Genomic DNA, 14,505 nt, shown 5'->3' with positions numbered 1-14,505 from the left:
GAAGCCTCTCCCGCTCCCCCTGCTTGTGTTCCCTCTCTCCCTGTGTCTCTCTCTGTCAAATAAATAAATAAAATCTTCAAAACAAAACAAAAAAACAAACTTGTGAAGATTAGAACTGAGGCACAGAGGGGTGTCCACATGGCTCAGTCGGTTGAGTGTCTGACTCTTGATTTCAGCCGGGGTCATGACCCCAGGGTCCGGAGAATGAGCCCCGCCTCAGGCCCAGGGCTCAGCCCGGAGTCTGCTTGTCCCTCTCCCTCTGCTCCTCCCCACTGCTCACGGGTGTTCTCTCTCTCTCTCTCTCTTGCTCTCTCGCTCTTAAATAAATAAATAAAATCTTTAAAAAAAAATGAACAGAGGCATAGAGAAATTAAGAAATTGGCCCAAGATCATCTGTCTAGGGAGTGGAGAGCTGGGCTGTGCACTCAAGCAATCCCTTGACTGACAATGAAAATTAATGTTAATTGAGCACTTATTACGTCCCCAGTGCTGTATATGGATCATCGTCCTTAATGTTGATGGCGGCCCAACAATGCAGTGACTATTATCATGCTGTCCTCCCCGAAGAAGAGAGTGAGGCACAGGAAGTTTCACTCGCTCACTCCGTCCCGAAAACCTCCAGTGCACCAACTCTGCTAAGCCGTTGGGATCCACGGCTGGTTCTGAAGAGCAGAAAGATACGTTCGAAGCTGCGCTTTTGGGAAATCAATGAGGCAGCAGTGTAGAGGATAGACTGCCTCTTCTTGGCTCAGCAGCACCAGCTGGAAGGTCTAACCATAGAGCAGGCAAGTGCATAGCTGGGGTGAGAACCACTCCAGGCTGATTCCTGGGCTGGGGCTCCAGTGGATAAAGGCTTTTGGCTCTGCAAGCCCCCCCCCTTTCCTCATTGTGGCTGCTTTGGTGCCTCCCTCCTTTGCTATACTTCCTGTCGTTTTGAACCCTTCTATTGGCCCATCTCAGCGGCAAACGGTTCCTCTGAGTCCAGTCGGCTCTGGAAAGCCCAAATCCACCACCAGCGGGAACTGGTAAGGCTGCAATACTTCCTGTTGAATTGGGACCCGGGGGCATTCACTGCATTGTTGTTTATACCTGAAGCTCTTTATTTGTGGTGCTTTACAAAACACCAAAGTCCAAGTTGTCTGTCTTCGGAGCCCGACAGACCACAGACGTACAGAAGACAGCAGAGGATCATCAGCTCCCTCCCGTTGTACACCGTCGCCCTGTTCTGCCTGAGCCTTTCCCTCTGCGGCCCCTTCCATTTCTTTCATCGCCCTTCCTGAGGGGTCTTATTACTGAAGTAGACTCCTAATTAACACATCAGGTTTCCCCTGTTCCAAAAAGTCTCTGAAATTTGCCTGTTCCGTGATGCCGCTCACTCAAAACACCCCCTGCTGTCTTTATTTTGTTCTGCTTTTTGTCCTGGCTTGTATCATTTGTTTCTTTGTATTGAAAGCTTGTCAGCTGCTGGAACCTGGCACGTACTAATTAGGAGGATGGTCCAGTGCACGACACAGCTTGATGGAAAGCAAGTCTGAGTGGGGAATTGGGCAGAGAATCAGAAGGAAGCTGGGGCAAGCAGGAGTCTGGGAGACGGCGTAAGACCATGACCCAGTTTTCAGGCCCCGGGCGGCCGGTGGGCCACCTTCTGCGCTGTGATCTTCACTGCAGCTTCCTCAGCTGGCCTTTGCCTTGTGGGTAACGGTGCTCGCCAGGTCTCACCTCTGTGCCTTTGCCCAATCTGTCCTCCTCCTCCAGGACGCCCTTCCTGCTCTCTTCTACCTACCAGACTTCTGGGGACTTTCCAGGCCAAAAGGAAAGTTCATCTCCCTGCCCTCAAAGCCTTCCATGGCTCCTCCAGTCCTAATTAACTGCCATTTTCATGACACCCTTACCCTGTTTGCATCACAGAGTCTCCCCCGTGATGATGTAGTCTTCTCGACGACTCTCCCGTCATCAAAGAGAAAAGGGGTTCGGCCAGACACAAGGTGGAGTAAGAAAGAGGCTTCTTAGCTGCTTTGGGTCAGACGTGTGTCTTCGCCTTTGGAGCAGTCCCATGCCCTGGGCCCCCCAAGAGCAGCATGAGAAGAAGGACAAGCTGCATAGAGTTCCTTCTGCAATTTGGTGTCCTGGGCCCTGGGAATTTTGGACTCATATCTGAAATATCTATTTCTTGTCTGAAATATCTATTTCTCGTCCTGTCCACAGGTTTTAATACACGGGGTGAATACTGTTGAGGCTCTACCTGATCCCCTCAAAATCCTTTTTCCATTCTTAGGTGGTCTGCTCTGGGCTTGTATGGTTGCTTCCAACAGCCGGCTCCAGTGACTCTTCGGAAGACTCAAATCAGAAGTACCTGGAAACTGGTATGCTCCTTGTGGGGGGGGGGGGGGGCTTGGTCGATGACTGGCTGGTGCCCAATATGAAAGCCCAGTTCTTATTTAAAAAAAAGGGGGGGTGCCTGGGTGGCTCGGTTGTTAAGCGTCTGCCTTCAGCTCAGGTCATGATCCCAGGGTCCTGGGATCGAGACCCGCATCGGGCTCCCTGCTCCGCGGGAAGCCTGCTTCTCCCTCTCCCACTCCCCCTGCTTGTGTTCCCTCTCTCGCTGTGTCTCTCTCTGTCAAATAAATAAAATATTAAAAAAAAAAAAAGAAAGCCCAGTTTTTTGTCCAGAGTTAGGACAGAGACTGAGGCATGACTTCTATTCCACAGCTCTCCCAGGGGCAGGTTAAGGCTGGGACTTGGCCTGAAATGGCTCCGGGCTTGGCTTCTTCTGGTTCTCTATGCTGCTTATCTGTCCTCCCCCAACTCCCCCCGCCCCCAACTGATTTGCCTCGGGGAATAGTTCCTTAGAAAATCTTTGCCCATGAATATTCATTTCCAAGTCCATTTCTGGGAGAACCTGACCTAAGATAATACATATGGTGCATCTCTTCATCGGTCACTGGCAGTCACCTCCCCCCACCCCTACCCACACACTCTAGGAGTTTCCACTTTTTTTGAGTGATGGTTGACATTCTCTTTGAGGTAGCCCTCCAGGACCTAACTCCAAGTAAATTTTGTGCAAGTCAGGGGAGCCCATATTTCAAGTCAGATCATTCCATACATGTCGTCTGATACAGTGAAAATCTACCCAGTCATTCCTTGGTAATGGGATAACAGATACAGTCAGAAACTTATTTTTATGTATTCCCTTTAGAAGATAACATTTTTCTTATTTTTTCAGGCTTTCCTCATTTAAAAAAAAATTCTATGTAATACAATTAAGAACATCAGTGTTGGTTTGTGAATAGTGGAATCATTAGCACCAAAAAGGATTCTCGGAGCTTGTCTGTGTTATTAAAACAATGACTGTGGCTTTGGGTCATATGCAAAGGTTTCATTTCATTTTAACATCCCCAAGTTTGCAAAGCTAGCCAGTGAAATGTCATCATTCATCCTCCTAGGAAACAGTAGTAGCTTCCCCCTAAATAACACTGGATGCTGCCAAGGTAGTCACTGATAGATTCCACGCATCTTTTTGGATCCTACATTCTTGATATTGTGACTCAGAAATGCTTCTGTGTCACTGGCCCTGCCCTAAAGTTTTCTGAGAAGCTACCTCAAGCACTGAAGCAAAGAAACAAATTACCTTTCTGTCCTAGGGCACAAGTCACTGAACTCTTCCTAACTTTATTTAAACCCACCCCTAAAATCCCACCACTGTTTCTCAGCTTTGCTGCAGGTGTGTGTGTTCACGTCAACCTCCCAAGCCCAAGGCCAGGTCTTCTTCTTTGTTCCCCAGCATGGGTCCAGGAGCACACCTCTCAACTGCATCAATCACATGAGAAACGAAAGTCAGACTACTTTGAGTCAAGCCAAGGCAAATTGGGTTTGTACAAGATTCAACCGGTTCATGGATCCAGGCACCTCGGCCAACGAGCACCTCAACTGGCACCTGAAATGTACTTTTCTGAAATGTGATTCCTCAAACTCCATTAGCTATCTGCCGTCAGGTACATTTAGGTTTTCTTTCTAGCTCTGTCGTTCTACGATTTGATTCCTTTTCCTGCCGGAGAAATTCAGGTTTGCGTGAACTTAGGGATTTAGTACTTCAGATTTCTCAGAAAGGCAGTTTATTAGGAAACCTCGTGTTTACTCAAGTATGGGACAAGTCCCACTTGGCCAGCAGGCTAAATGCAATTCCTTGAAATTCTGTTCCATGGACTCCTGGGAGCTAAATGTAACATTTAGTCATCAATAGGATACTTGAGGTTCATTCTTTCTACTTGCCTTCTTAAGAAGGGACTGGAATTCACGCTGGTATTCTCTAGCAAACGGAACTACCTTCCCGCCCTGTAAAGGTATGGTATTATGGAAAGAGCCACCTATTTTCTGTGTTGGCTTCCTCTATGTTTTTGGATTTAGGCATAGTGTCTTTTCAGACGTGCTGACTTTTTATGGCTTCAAGCAAGGTAATAGTGTATAAATGCCGTTGGCCGTTTACCGTTTGGGATTCAGCTCCATGTCTGGATCTTGTTATGTAGGCATTTTCAGAGCATTACAGCTCAGCTGTGAAAGCACTCTAGCTTAAAGCGAAAATGCAGTAGAACCTTGCTAATCTAACAACTTAATAACACTTGCCACCCCTGCACAGCAAGGACTTAATAGTAAGACTCAAAGCGAGGCTTCCTGTTTTCAGAATGCACGGAGCACATTCCGCTGATGATGGAGTTAGCATAAATGATCTCTAACTATCTCTACCTTTGCTTATTAAAGCCAATGAAACAAGATTATTTTATTACTGCCCTGGTCTTTTAATTCAGCTGTCGAGGATAGCTTCCAAATACTTGACTGAGAACCCAGTTGAGGCAAGCTAGCTTCTGCTCTGCCTTGTGTCCTTCGGTACCAAGACTGTGGAAAATGTCCTCTGGTTTGTGTCGTGCCTTGGGTCTCTTCGGGTGTCCAAAGACAGTCTTTAGGGGAATGTTCAAACACACTTTAGATACAGAAATCCAAACTCCATAACAGATGATTTGTTTTACTAAGGACTTTATTCACACATATGTAATTCTAATTGTTTGGCCAAAACAGGTTAGTCCATTTTCTCTCCCTGTGGGGGTGAGGGAAGCTTTCATATTCATATTAAAGTTGTTTCCAACGATCTCTAAATGATTTTCAGGGCATAAACAGGTTAAATTTGTTTCTACTTACCATATCCCCCTTCATAAAACAGATACTGTGTTTCAAAAAGAAGAAAGACAGGTGCGCCCCGGGTGGCATCGTTGGTTAAGCATCCGACTCTTGGTTTCAGATGAGGTTGTGATCTCAGGGTCATGAGATGGAGCCCTGCATCAGGCTTAGCGTGGAGTCTGCTTAGGATTCTCTCTCCCTCTGCCCCTGCCTCTCACTCTCTCTCTCAGAATAAATAAATAAATCTTAAAAAAGAAGAAGAGAGACTGAAAAAGTGACCGAGTGTTATTTTTGACATGTCACCTATCTCAGCTAAAATTTTACTAACTCTAATCAGGAGATTTCAGTAGGAAGTTTCTGTGTGTATATGCATGTGCGTATCTAATATTTTTGTAGTCTTTTATATGAGGAAACTTTTTACAGATCCTGGAAGGCAGCCCTCAGTAACAAAGTTTAATGGAGGCATAAGAGGGAAAATTGATGGTTGGTGTTTACAAGTTCCCATGAAAATGACTCCTAATGTATTCAATGAATATGTTTTCTATTGAGCGTTGTGCTTGCATCAGAGTACAACATAACTGTGCTGTAAAAATGGATATGGCCATTTAAAGTACCTTAAGAAATACCTTGCTGGTTTGTGGTCTATATATAATCCAGTGTCATGCAGGCTTCCTGTATGTGGGGCTTTAGCTCGCCCTGTCTGGGCGACCCTATTAATTCAGAATAGGGTCTAGGTGTGATGTGTGGGAGCTGCTTTGGGCAGATCCCTTATTTTTTTGGCAAGAAGTTGCTCAGAATTTCCAAAGTAACCGTTTTCACTCTCTTGTTTCTTCATGTACGTCTAGAGATGGCATCTGTCAAAGAGGGAAAAGACACCTCAGAGCTTGCCCTGACTTGAGTTGTTCCAAGTGATGTCAATTTAACATCACTCCTTATAAATTAATGCAAACCAGATCATCATAACCCAAGTTTTCCTTCAAGAAAAGGGTATGTACACATGGGGCCGGATATTTCCTTGTTATAAACTCAGCATCAGTGAATGTGGCAGGAGAAGCCTTGGCAGCAGTCCAGTATTCCAAATAATTCTTAGCTGATACCTTAACCCTTGAGGGGGAAGACATTGCTAAAAAATCAGTGAAGAGTAACCTCTTAACTATTCTAAGAAATTCTTCCAGGCTTCATGATCAGTGTGATCTTTCCCACTGAATTCTTGGGAGCCTGCAGAAAATCTGTTGTAAATTTTAAAATAATCCTTTAAAAACATATGTGAGATTATGTCTCGGACTTGCTCAAAACACTCCTGTGACTTCCAATGACATTCAGAAGAAAAAGCATTAAGTCCTCACCCTGCCTCCAAGGTTCCTCATGAGCCGGCCTCCCTCACTGGGCTCCAGCTACCATCCCCCCTTGATATTCCAGCCTTGAATCTGTGCACTCATTTTCTCCCCCTGCCAGAGGTGCTCCCCTCCTGGATGACTCACCCTACAGCCATGACTTCTTCCTTCTTCAGGTCTCTGCTCAGATGTCTCCTCTTCTCGGAGAGGTTTTCCAGAACCCCTCTGCTATGGGCTGAGTGGTGTCCTCCCCAAATTCATATGTGGAAGCCCTAATCTTCAGTGTCTCAGAATGTGACTTCATCTGGTGACAAGGCCTTTAAAGGTGTGCTTGAGTTAACATGGGTTTGTAGGGGTAACACTCATCCAGTGTGATTGGTGCCTTTTTAAGAATAGGAGATGGGCGTAGAGACACACCACACATGCACGTGCACAGCAAGAAAATGGCCACCTGTCAGCTAAAGAGATGCTTCAGGAGAAACCAAACCTGCCTATACCTTGATCTTGGATTTCTAGCCTCCAGAGCTATAAGAAAGTACATTTCTGTGGTTGATGGCCCCCAGGCTGTGATATTTTTGTTATGGTGGCCCAAGCTGACTAATACATCCCCCAAGCTAAAGCCCTCCCATGACTCTCCCCCAAAGCCTGCTTTACATCTCTTCCTAGCAAATGAAGTATGAACCTATTTATTTACTTATATCTATTTTAAAATTGAGATATAATTGGTATATAATGTTACACTAGTTTCAGGTATACAACATAACGATTTGATATGTATGTGTATTGTGAAATGAGCACCGCGAGAAGTCTAGTTAACATCCATACCACACATCGTTACAATTTTTTTTTCTTGTGGTGAGAACCTTTAAGACCTACTCTCTTAGAAACTTTCAAATAGACAGTACATATTATTAATTATAGTCATCATGCTGTATATTATATCCCCAGGACTTGTTTCTTTTATACCTGGAAGTCTGTGCCTTTGACCACCTTCACGTATGGTAGGTGTTCAGTAAATATTTGATGAATGAATTAATAAATATATTAAATGATATGCAGTAGCCTAGCTCTACAATAACTGTACTAGGAGCTTTGAGCCATGTGTCAGCACAGATATTGAGGTCCAGTGTTTAAGTCAAATGAACCAACTTGTTCCCTAAATGTATATTAACTTAGATTGAAATGATTATAATTTTGGCAGGCACCTTGAAAATGACATTGAAATGAACCTAGTAACTAGAGAGGTACTAAGTGGAAGTTGTGAATATGCAATCAAATTCAAGAACGGAAAATGGTGGTTTTTTCCTGCTTTCATGGTCATTGTCCTATATTTGGAAAAATTAGGAAAAAACACACCAGAAAGAAGCTAATGCTCAAAAATGCAGAGATACTTGAAAGTCTTTGAACACCTCACCAGAAATAACCCAATAAGATTAAAATTCCAGATCAAAGTTAGCAAAAACACAGAAAGGGAAGAAAGGCAGTTGTGAGACTTCCCAGTCCCAAACATTTACCACCACACAAATGATTAATAAACGTGGGGTTCCCACAGCAAATAATTTCCATGTCCACCACCTGTAAGGAATAGCATTACATCACTGTTCTTGGAAAAATAGTGGGAGGTTTCCAACACTCGTGATCCATCGGTCTAGGAGCAGATAAATAATAGAGAAAAAAATAATAAATACAGAAGGATGGATCTTCACTGTCATATAATCAATCAGCAAACATGTATTGACTACCTGCTACTACTTGAAATTCTACCCATGGTGTTATAGGAAAATCCAACATTAAATGCAAAAGCTTCATGTGATTTACAAAGTCAAGCAAACCCACGGCAAATGGCCACGGACATCAGCCCTGGCTGGAATGGAAGGGAGGGCCCTGACACCATCCACTTTTGTATCTCAAGATCCTTCCATACAGCTAGGGCTCCATCAATATCTGTTGAATGAGTGTCCAAAATGGAAAGAGAAATATGGCAGTGACTCAATTTCTTAAGTGATCCATGAGTCATGAATTCAAAGCTGTTAGAATCTCTGAAAGAACTTTAGTCAGCAAGCTGTGTAGGGAAAAAACAGGCTCCTGGACATCCAATCCAATGAAACGGGGATTCCCTACACTCCAGCTTGAAATCCAATTAATAGTCTGGGTCTGTCGTTGACTGCCCTCCTGACAGCAAGAGTGAATGCTACTTTTGTCTGCCCTCCGTGCACACCCTCTTTCTTTGGATAATTGGCCTTTCTCACTCTTGGTTCACACAGTTTAAGGTGGAGCCAAGCCCCTCCCTAACCCCCAGACATGAAGATGGGCAATTGGATCAGGTCAGGCCAATGCAAGTTTTCCTTCCACTTGACCACAGTGATTGGTTTAGGGATATTAGGTGACTCAAGATAGGCCTCTAAGACGCAATCCCAGGATTCATGCTGGGTCTTCTTGAGGGGGAAAAAAAGCTCTTTCTTTCTACTAGAATTTAAACTTTTGGATGTAGGCATGATGCTAGTCATTTTAACTCTGTCAGCAGAGGGGTAAACAGACTCTAGAGGTGGAAAAAGTGTGTGTGTGTGTGTGTGAGAGAGAGAGAGAGAGAGAGAGAGAGAGAGAGAGACAGATAACTGCCCTTTGGTCACTTGGATACAGCTGTGCCTGAAACTGGCTATACCCTATGGTCTTGGTTATACCACCCACAAATGCGCATACTCACTTCAGCAAATTTGAGTTGGTTTCCCATGGCTTGCTAGCAAAATGACTTGATTAATAAATACAGCAACACAGAGCAAGCCTCAAACTACTCTGCCTTTCATTGAGACATCCTGTGGTGAAAGCAGGTGTCAAGAGATAGGGATTCAAATTTAGGGATGGGGAAAGTTACCTTGCTGCTCTGTGGCTGAGTTTCCTCATCTGTGAAATGGGACAGTCATAAAACCTGCCTTATTGTGAGGACTAAGTAAATCAGTATATGAAAAGTACTCCAAATGTTAGCCAATATTGTTGTTATTAAGATTATTCCCATTTTTAAATTTTTTAATATTTTATTTAAATGTTATTCCTATTTTTAAAAAAAGATTTCATTTATTTGAGAGCGAGCGAGCATGTGTGTGTGTGCATGGGGGAGGGGCAGAGGGAGAGGGAGAAGCAGACTCCCTGTTGAGCGGGGAGCCCCACAGGGGGCTTGATCCCGGGAATCTGAGATCATGACCTGAGCTGAAGTCAGACGCTTAACGGACTGAGCCACCCAGGTGCCCCTGTTATTCCCGTTTTAAAAAACTATTATCTCAGGGGCGCCTGGGTGGCTCAGTTGGTTGGGCGACTGCCTTCGGCTCAGGTCATGATCCTGGAGTCCCGGGATCGAGTCCCGCATCGGGCTCCCTGCTCAGCAGGGAGTCTGCTTCTCCCTCTGACCCTCCCCCCTCTCATGTGCTCTGTCTCACTCTCTCTCTCAAATAAATAAATAAAAAATCTTTAAAAAAAAAAAACTATTATCTCAATGCCTGTGTTCTCTTGCTCTATTAAAGGCACCCTTTTGGCATCAGCTTTGAACTGTTACCAAGTTGAATTAAATATCCACAGGGTCTACTAATTATTGGATAAAATAGCCCTTTATCCAGTTATTCAGAAAGGAAGCCCATATTCAAGTCTGGGGTTTACCTAACACTTGAATCCACTAGGAGCACCCATGGCTGAACAAGAGGCCCCTGGAGGACAGGGTGACTTATCACTGCAAGAGCCCATGAGGACCAGGAACCCAGGTCTCCATCGGCACCTGCAGAACCAGCCCAAGTTCCCTTCTCCATTGAATCCAATGGGGAAATGAGTATTTTTTTAGAGGAATCTCCATGGGATATCTCCATAGGATAATCTCCATAGCATAATGGGAGCTTTAGCTTGCATCTTGAAGCTGTTGTAAAAGAAAATAACAGTGTCGGTGATTTCTCCTTCCTGTTTAAGCACTTTGTGAAGTGCCGTCCCCTAAATTAAACGGGGAAGTCAGGAAAAAACGTGTTCCCATGCCAGCATATGGACCCACAGGCCCACTTGGCCAGAGCTTTCTAGCACATGGGAGTTCTCCTAGAGCAGAGCTGGGGAACTGGGCCAGACTGCAATATAAGAATTTCCCTCTGATGTGGAAAAACAGAAAAAAGAAGAAAGAAAGAAAGAAAGAAATTTAATCATCTCAGTCAAAAACATATGGAGGCTTTCTTTTCAAATGCTTTAATTCTCTCCTTTTCCTCCTCCCTTCTCTTCTTTGTTTATTGTAGTAACACACACACACACACACACACATACCCGGAGTATAAAATTTCCCATCTTAAACATTTGAGAGCCTACGCTTCAATGGGCATTAGTAGAGTCATAGTGTTGTGCAATCAGCACCACCATCCCTCTCCAGAACTTTTTCATCTTCCCAAACTGAAACTCCGTACGCATGAAACACTAACTTAACTCCCCATGCCCCCCTGCCCTTCCTCCCGGCCCCTGAAAACCACCATTCTACTTCCTGGTCCCTGAAAAACCACCATTCTACTTCCTGGTCCCTGAAAACCACCATTCTACTTCCTGGTCCCTGAAAACCACCATTCCACTTCCTGGTCCCTGAAAACCACCATTCTACTTCCTGATTCCGTGAACGTGATTAGTCCTCCCATTAGTGGAATCAGAGGTTGTGTTCCTTCCACACGGGCTTGTGTCGCTCACCATGATATCTTCAAGGCTTGTTCACATTGGAGCATATGTCAGAATTTCCCTCTTTAAAAAGATTCGATACTATTCTGCTGTATGTACTACATTTACCACATTTTGTTTACTCAGATCTAGCGATGGACGTTGAGGTTGCTTCTACCTTTTGGCTTTCGTGAATAACGCTCCTATGAACACGGGTGTACAAATATCTATGCAAGTCCCAGCTTTCCATTCTCCGGTGAAATTGCTGGATCACAGGGTAATTCTGTGTTTAATTACTGGAGGAATCATCATATGTTTTCCGCTGCAGCTATACCATTTTATGTTCCCTCCGGCAATGCATGGTGGTTTCAATTTCTCCACATCTTCACCAATATCTGTTATTTTCTGCTTTTGTTGTTGTTGTTGTTGTTGTTTAAATGGCCATGCTGATGGGTGTGAAGTGGTATCTCATTGTGGTTTTGACTTGGATTTCCCTGATAATTAGTGATGTTGAGCATCTTTTCATGGATTATTGACCATTTGTATATGTTCTTTGGAGGAATGTTTATCTAAGTTCTTGGCTCATTTTTAATTGGGTTGTTTGTTTTTTTACTGTTGAGCTATAAGACTTCTTTATATATTCTGGTTATCAGTACCTGATCAGATGTATAATTTACAAGTATTTTCTCCCATTTTGTAGGTTGCCTTTTTGCTCTGTTGATAGTATCCTTTCATGCACAGAAGTTTTACATTTTGATGTAGACCACTTTATCTAATTTTCTTTGGTTACCTGTGCTCTAGGTGTCATATCCATAAAACCAATGCAAATCTAGTGTCACGAAGTTTTTTCTCTGTCCTTTAAAGTTCTATAACTTTAACTCATATTTAGGTCTTTGATCCCATTTCAAGTTAATTTTTGTATGTGGTGTCAGGTCCAACTCCATTCTTTTGCATGTGGCTATCCAGTTTTCCCATCACCATTTGTTGACAAAAAACAAACAAAAAACACCCCACCATGTTTAGTTTCAAAATCACACATAACTGTAGAGTTTGAAACCTTTCTCAGCTTTTTCAGTGTTTGCTCTGTGTATTTTGAAGCTCTGTGAATACACATTTAGTCGAATACACAACCCTGATGTCTTAATGAATTGATCTTGCATCATTGTGAAGTGTCCCTCTTTTTCTTTGGTTATATTTATCCTGAAGTTCCCCTTGTCTGATATTAATAGAGCCACTTCAGATTTCCTATTATTAATATTGTATACTATATCTTTTTCCATCCCTTTATTTTAACCTTTTTTATATTTAAATTAGATCTCTTTGAGGCAATGTTTAATTGGGTCTTGCTTTCTTATCCTGTCTGACAATCTCTGACTTTTAATTAAAGTGTTTTTATTTAATGTAGTTACTGATATGGTTGGATTTAAGTCTACTATCTTAACTATTTTGTTTTTTACTGGGTTATCTGCTATTTTCCCCCTCTTTCATGGCTTTCTTTTGGATTTAGTATTTTTACATTCTATTTTCTCTCTATTAGCTTATTATCAATAGCTGCTGCTTTATTTTTTTGATGGAGTGGGGTATAGAGTTCTCAATATGCACCTTTAACATCACAGTCTACTTTCAAATCATGATATATCTTGTAATGTATAACCTAAGAACCTTATAATAGTATGCTTCCATTTCTCCCTTTGGGTCCTTAATGCACTTTGTGCCATACATCTTACTTCTACATGCATAATAAACCCCATAATACATTGTTATTATTTTTGCCTTAAACATTCCATTCTCTTTAAAAGAAAATTTTAGGTTAGGGAAACATATATTTTATCCTTACACACACATTCACCACGTCGATGTTCTTCTTCCCTTTTACATAGATCCAGGTTTCCAACTGGTATCATTTGCCTCCACCTGAAAGGCTTACTTAAACATTTCTTATGGTATAGGTCTCCTAGATGAAAAGTCTTATTTTGCTTTCATTTTTGAAGGATATTTTTTCTAGATATAGAATTCTACTTTGACATTTTTTTCCCTTCCAGCACCGTGACAATGCATTCTCCTTTTCTTCTGACTTGCATTGTCCCTGACAAGAAGTCTGACTATCCTTGTCTCTGTCCCCTGTTTATAAAGTGTCTTTCTTTCTCTGGCTTCTTCTAAGAACTTTTTCAACCCTTTTTACTTGGCAAGATGGCGGAGTACGACTTGACCACTCGCATCGCACACTTTTTGGATCGGCATCTAGTCTTTCCGTTGCTTGAGTTTCTCTCCGTAAAAGAGATATATAATGAAAAAGAATTATTACAAGGGAAATTGGATCTCCTTAGTGATACCAACATGGTAGACTTTGCTATAGATGTATACAAAAACCTTTATTCTGATGATATTCCCCATGCTTTGAGAGAAAAAAGAACCACAGTTGTTGCACAACTGAAACAGCTTCAGGCAGAAACAGAACCAATTGTGAAGATATTTGAAGATCCACAAACTACAGGGCAGTTGCAGTCAACCAGAGATGGTTGGATGCTGTTGGACTACCTGGTGGACAAGCATGGTTTTAGGCAGGAATATTTAGATACACTCTACAGGTATGTGGAATTTCAATATGAATGTGGGAGTTACTCTGGAGCCGCAGAGTATATTTACTTCTTTAGAGTGTTGGTTCCAGCAACAGACAGAAATGCTTTGAGTTCACTCTGGGGAAAATTGGCCTCTGAAATCTTAATGCAGAATTGGGATGCAGCTATGGAAGACCTTACATGGTTAAAAGAGATCATAGATAATAATTCTGTGAATTCTCCACTTCAGTCTCTTCAGCAGCGAACATGGCTCATCCATTGGTCTCTGTTCGTTTTCTTCAGCCACTCCAAAGGGCGTGATAACATAATTGATCTCTTCCTTTACCAGCCACAGTATCTTAATGCAATTCAGACAATGTGTCCACATATTCTGCGCTATTTGACTACAGCCGTCATAACAAAGATGTTCAGAAATGCCGACAGGTGCTAAAAGATCTTGTTAAAGTTATTCAACAGGAGTCTTACACATATAAAGACCCAATTACAGAATTTGTCAAATGCTTATATGTGAACTCTGACTTTGATGGGGCTCAGAAAAAGCTAAGGGACTGTGAATCAGTACTTGTGAATGACTTCTTCTTGGTGGCTTGTCTTGAGGATTTCATTGAAAACGCTCGTCTCTTCATAAATGAGACTTTTTTTTTTAAAGATGTATTTATTTATTTGAGAGAGAGAGAATGAGAGAGAGAGAGTACATGAGAGGGGGGAGGGTCAGAGGGAGAAGCAGGCTCCCTTACTGAGCAGGAAGCCCGATGTGGGAC

The 14,505-nt window shown here is 42.8% G+C and overlaps 1 pseudogene; it reads left to right on the top strand.

Moving 5' to 3' along the window:
* Positions 1-13,355: 13,355 nt before the first annotated feature.
* On the top strand, positions 13,356-14,174 carry LOC114203834 (eukaryotic translation initiation factor 3 subunit E pseudogene; annotated as a pseudogene).
* The last annotated feature ends 331 nt before the right edge of the window (positions 14,175-14,505 follow it).

The sequence above is a fragment of the Eumetopias jubatus genome, unplaced genomic scaffold (assembly GCF_037043125.1).
Source record: "Eumetopias jubatus isolate StellerSeaLion01/CBP00866 unplaced genomic scaffold, mEumJub1_p1.0 scaffold_7, whole genome shotgun sequence".
NCBI lineage: Eukaryota > Metazoa > Chordata > Mammalia > Carnivora > Otariidae > Eumetopias > Eumetopias jubatus.
This window is presented reverse-complemented; position numbering and strand designations above follow the sequence as displayed.